This window comes from Hemicordylus capensis, chromosome 5 (genome assembly GCF_027244095.1).
Source record: "Hemicordylus capensis ecotype Gifberg chromosome 5, rHemCap1.1.pri, whole genome shotgun sequence".
Classification (NCBI taxonomy): Eukaryota; Metazoa; Chordata; class Lepidosauria; order Squamata; family Cordylidae; genus Hemicordylus; species Hemicordylus capensis.
In genome coordinates this window covers 248,323,927-248,330,128 of record NC_069661.1, presented here as the reverse complement: position 1 = coordinate 248,330,128, position 6,202 = coordinate 248,323,927, and the positions used below count along the sequence as shown (strand labels likewise).

Sequence of the window (6,202 nt, the reverse complement as noted above, 5' to 3'; positions counted from 1 at the left end):
TGAGGGTTGGGGTGCCGGGATGTGTTGCTGCGCTTCCCCCCCCACCCCCGAGTTCCAGTAATGCATTGCACATGTGCATGATTGGACTCCCCTCCCCGAGACTGCCAGCCGCAGCTGCTTGATACTCAGCTTTATTTCTCTACCCCTGGCCAAACAGGTGATGCCGTTCATGTGCTGGCTCAGTGCCTAGAGGCTGTCAGGATCTGGATGGGCCAAAACAAGCTCAGGCTCGATCCCTCCAAGACCGAGTTGCTCTTGTTCAGTTTGTGATACGGCCAATTGCCGTGTATGAGTTTCTCTCTTGATGGGGTTGCACTTCCTTTGACAGAGATGGTTCATTATCTGGGGGTCCTTCTGGACTCGCGGCTCCTGCTTGAACAGCAGGTGGAGGCCATGGCCAGGCACCCCTTTGGTCAGCTTTGGCTGATTCACCAGTTACGGCCTTTCCTCAACCGGCAGGCCCTGGCAATAGTAACTCATGCCTTTGTTACCTCTTACTTGGATTACTGTGACATTCTCTACCTAGGGTTGCCTTTGAAAATTATTCGGAAGCTTTAATTAGTCCAGAATGCAGTGGCCCACCTCTTTGTGGGTGGCCAAAGATTTGATAGTGTTACACCTGTTTTATGGTCGCTGTACTGGCTGCCTGTTCACTTCCGGGTCCAATTCAAAGTGCTGGTTCTCACCTACAAAACCCTTATGGGCTGAGCACCTGTATATCTTTGGGATTGCCTCTCTCGGCTGGTTGTATCCCATCCTGTGAGGTCTTCTCAGCTGGCCTTCTTTAGTGTCCCGGGCCCTGGTGTAGTGTGTGGTGCCTGGGCCTGTAGAAAGGTCTTCTCTGTGGCTGCCCCTCTTCTTTGGAACACCCTTCCACCCCAGATTTGTTCAAAAGCCCTCCTTAGTGGCTTTTAAGGCCCTTCTTAAGACCCATCTGTTTCGCCAGGCGTTTGCCCTTTGATTTTTTAAAAATTATTGCTATTGTTATGGTTATGGTTCAAGAGTCTTTGGAGGTGGCAGTATGCAAGACATTTTAAATACATACATACACACACACACAGACACAGACACACACACACACACTTTTACCCTACAGCTGCTCTGTCACTGCAGGCTGTTTTACTGCATATAGATCTTAAATGTCTGTAAGCTGCTTCAAGAACAGGTTAAGGACACATTCCTGTTGCCAGACCTGTTGAATCTGTCAGTGGATTAAGATTATTATGGTTGCAGCTGGGTATTTCCCCCTTTGGAGCTGCTCTGCTCTTGTTTTATCTGCCGCTGTTGATTCTTTGTAGTCTGATTTTGTTGTTAATGTGTTTAAAATTGGATGGGTATTTTGTTGCATTTTCCTGGTTTATTTTCTGGATTGTTCTGCTGTGAGCTACCTTGAGGGTGGTTTTAAAAAAAAATAATGAAAAGTGCCTAGAGTAAATAATATAAAATATGTAGAAATGTGCAGACAGTACTGAACTAGATGGACTAATGTTCTGACTAGGTATAAGGCAGCTTCCTATATTTCTATGTTACATATCCCTGTTCCCATGGGTGCTTGCAAAGAACTCTAAGGCCTGAACAACAAAGTACAGGTGTACCTCGTTACTTGCAGGGGTTCTGTTTCTCACCTACAACTGCGAGTAATAAAACCATGAGTAATGAGGCATTAGGCCTATGGGGATGGGGGGGGTTAGGTTCCTGCATGAGGGGGAGGGAAAATGTCAAAAACCCACCCCAAAATTACAAAAGGTGAGTGCTGTACCATGCTCCGTAGGTGTCCATGAGCACAGTAATTCCCCCCACAACTGTCAAGTTAGCCATATTTCTGCCAAAAAATTCACAGGGACAATTTCTTTTTTCAAAACAGATGAGCCATAAAATGGCGGTCGGAAATTACCTTTGAGGTCATTTCTGGCCCATTCCAGTCGGTGGATGAGTGTAATTAACCCCCTTTTTCTCGCTGGGGTTTTCTCGTGTATGCCAAGGCTGGGTGTCAATCACCAGACCACGGATATGTGAAACTGTTAATAGTGAATCTGCGGATAGCGAGGTCAACATATAGTCACAAATTCAGAAGTGCAGGCACTCTCCATGATGACCCATCCGGACCCAGTGGCCACACCTCTCACTTTGATAGATGCAATTTTTTGGGGGGGGAGGGGAGGTTTCTGTTACAAGAAGTCAAGAATCCTGTAGATTCTAGGGAATGTACTAGAATGCATGATAGGGAATGCCCACAGAAATGCACTGTTCTTTCCAAATGACCATAGGAATGCATGGGACCTTTGGCTGTTGGCCATTTGGAAATTCAATGCATTTCCCTTTTGTTTGTTTTTGGATGTCCTGACACTAGTCCATAGGACTTGCATGCTGATGGTCCCAGGTTCAATCAGTAGCAGCATCTCCAGGAAGGACTGGGAAGGACTCCTGCCTGAAAACATGGAGAGATGCTGCCAGTCAGTGCAGACAAGACCAAGCTAGATGGACTGATGCTCTGACTAGGTATAAGGCAGCTTCCTGTATTCCTGTGCTACATCTCCCTGTTCCCATGGGTGCTTGCAAAGGACTCTGAGGCCTGAACACATGCCACCCATGGTAGCTGCTCAGGCTAGGTCTCTAAAGAAGTCCACGGCAGCAGTGTACATGAGGCCTTACAATGTTACTTGAGCAGCACAGTCAGGGCCCTGTCCCTGAGGGGTTTCCAGTCTAGAGCAGATGGTTGAGAAACAACAGCGGGAGGGACGGGTGGTGTAGCGGGAATTCCTCTGGAACCTTGTCCTCCCCTCTGGATCCAGTACTGACCAAAAGGATTGACCAGGTTCCCACAAAAAGGCTTGCTGTCCAACAATTGAAGCAAACAGCAAGGGTGTGTGTGTTTAACATTAGTCTTTATTCACGGACCATGAAGTCACAGCACAAGCCAAGAATCTGGCATGCTCTGCGCGCCCAAGTTTTCTTACTCCTTAGTTTTTATAGGTGACAAATAAGCAAGCAGGCAAATCAAAAACAAATCAGACTGGCTCTACATACATATCTTTGTCATGAAAATAGATGTTTTCACACATTGCCAGCCAACCTTGGCACATACTGTTGTTTTTCTCTTTGGCTTACTTCTTATCGGTCTGGGTGAATAAACAGTGTATTCCTAAGATGCCAACTCACTGCATTACTATCTGGTTCTTATAGGCATCCTTTTGTATTCGCTATCTCTTGGCCGGACATCTCACATTATTGGCTTGAACAATTCATCCTGGCCTGTCAGCTTTTGCTAAAAGCCTGAATCACCTTTTTAAACTTATTGATTATTGATGAGCTGTATTAGACAGTTCCCCATCAGTGGATAGATGAAAGAAGGGGTAAGAATATGGACAAATGCCATATTATATATTTAAAGCTTGCTTGCCTATATTTAGCAGTGATGTTGGAAAAGAGAAGTCAAAGTACACACAGAAAAGGTGAGTTTTGAGTAGTAATTGGAAGGAAGGAGACTTGCTAATTCTGTAGGATTGACTTGGGATCTCCAAGATCTACAATCAATCAATCTACAGGTGACTGTTGAAGCAAGCCTGGAGATTTGAATGGCCTGATAATGAGGTGGGGGGGGCATATTGGGGCAAATGAGGGGGGGATCTCCAGGAATAGTGTTGGTCAGAATCGGCAGCACTAGACAGAAGGGATAGAGGAGACAGCCCCTATATCTTCAGGGAGGCAGTGCTATGGTAAAGGGCAGAGAGGGAGAATGATGCTTCACTGAGTTACTACCTTTGCCAGAACTTCTGATATCATTCACTATCTCCCAGGAAAGGTGTGGCAGTTTGTGGAGAAAGAAATGCTAAACAGTGCTTTTCCTGTGCAAATCCATGATCTTTTCCACTCCAGAGGAATGTCTTCTCTTTTGACTTGGGGTATTGTAGAAAGAATGTTGACTTTTTTCCAGAATGACTGACTGCTCCCTTGTGGAGAATCCAGTGGACTGTAGCCTCTTCTTCTGATCCAGGGCTTGCTGTATGAGATGAATTAACCAAAGTGTACATTTCTCTTCTAAGCACTCACACCAGCTGCACTTAAAAGTTTTTCTTTAAAAAAAAAAAACACCACCATCAAAGTGCCAAGCAAAACAGATCACTCCAACTGCATGTTCTAAGGCAACAAGCACCATGGTGTGCAAGAATGCTCTCTCCTAAATACATATATGTGAGGAAAGCGACCTTTGGGAACGATAGCAGAGCGTGACCATTTCAAGAGGAATTGCACAATTATATCTTGCATGGATATCTTTCCTCCTCATTAGGGATTCTTTGTAAGGTTTCCTTTGAAAACTGAGTCTGTGCACGCATGCACAATTTGGTCTTCAGATCTATAACTGTGTAGAGAGGAGAGTGTGTGTAATTAGATTTATCTATTTTTTTAAAATCTAATTTCGTTGGGAAGAGAAAGTGTGAGTGGATTTATGTATATTTATGTCTGTGCACATCTGTTGCAAATGGTGGTTCTCTGATGTAAGCATGTGTCTATGATGTAGATCTTGACAGTAGATGGAGAAAACCGGATATAGATTTATGTATTCAAGTATATTATTCTCATTATTCTTACAGTATTGGCTGACATGCTTTGCAAGATTCCATGCATGTTGCAACACAGTGTGTACAGCTGCACAAATGAGCTCTTGCACACACAAGCAAATTATGCAACTATGGTTGCGCAACAGTACAGTCATTACAAAGAATAATATTATTGTGGTAGTGTAATTTTTGCATGTGTGAAATTGCTCACTTGTGCAACTGCATGCACACAGCTTGTGCAGTAGGTCATTATTATTATTATCATCATCTTCTTCTTCATCTTCATCATTATCCAACGTCTTGACTAATGCTGTGCTTTGCTAAGCAAACTAATTTGCATTAGTGCATGATCATATAGCTGAATGAAATCATGGGGATGCTTGAAACTGCATTGTTGCACTGTGGCACAGAAGTCCCTAAAAAACATATGAGGCATGCCACAAGTTGTATAGCTTGTTGCACAAGCACAGACATGTTTACCTATTACCCACAACTCTAGTCTGGAACACAAGCTCCATACTTGGCATAGGTAGCTGGTGAAATAACCTTGCTCTAGTGTAATCTCCTAGCACATGCACAGCATTAGGCAGGATGCTGACTACTACTACTACTAATAATAATAATAATAATAGCAGCGGATGAAACACCTAATCAGCTGTTGTAAAAAGATCTCACAGACTGACTACAAACAAAGGCATGACAAGGTAGCAGGGATGATACACTGGAACATCTGCAAAAAATACAAGCTACCTGCAGCCAAAAGTTGGTGGGACCATAAAATTGAAAAAGTGGTAGAAAATGAAGATGCAAAAATATTATGGGACTTCCGACTACAAACAGACAAGCATATGCCACACAATACACCAGATATAACTGTAGTCAAGAAGAAAGAAAAACAAGTTAAAATAATCGACATAGCATAGAATAAAAAGTAATAGAAAAAAAGCACAAAATACAAAGCTCTACAAATTGAAATTGAAAGGCTGTGGCAGAAAAAGACCAAAATAATCCCAGTAGTAATTGGCGCCCTGTGTGCAGTTCCAAAAGACCTTGAAGAGCACCTCAACACCATAGGGGCCACAGAAATCACCATCAGCCAATTACAAAAAGCAACTTTACTGGGAACAGCCTATATTCTGCAATGATATCTATAACAACAGCAACAACATTGACAATAAAATTCAGCCATCCCAGGTCCTTGGGAAGGACTCGATGTCTGGATAAAACAAACCAGTCAATAACACCTGTCTGACTGTGTAAAATAATAATAATGATAATGATAATAATAATAATAATAATAATATACTGCTTTTCAACAAAAATGTGTTCAGAGTGGTTTATATATCAAAAGGTTTGAGATATTTATTTATTTAATTTAAAACATTTATACCCTGGCTCTCACATACTGCTCGGGGTGGCTCACAACATTAATAAAACAGATACAAGGTGAAATATGACACTAATACAATTAAACAAGTTTGTGTACAATTAATACAAGGTGCTGGTTATAACCTATGAAGCCCTAAACAATCCTGCCCATCTCTGGCAATTTTCAAAAGACACCTGAAAACCCATCTTTTTGCCCAAGCGTTCTCAGCTTCCTAAATTGTTTAGGTTTTAATCTCTGGTTTATTTGTAAATTG

General features: G+C 42.7%; 1 protein-coding gene across 27 annotated transcripts in view; it reads left to right on the top strand.

Annotated features, from left to right (window-relative positions):
- The window catches only part of CELF2 (CUGBP Elav-like family member 2), a 914,911-nt gene that overhangs the window by 667,203 nt on the left and 241,506 nt on the right, over nt 1–6,202 (top strand). The window lies entirely within an intron of this gene.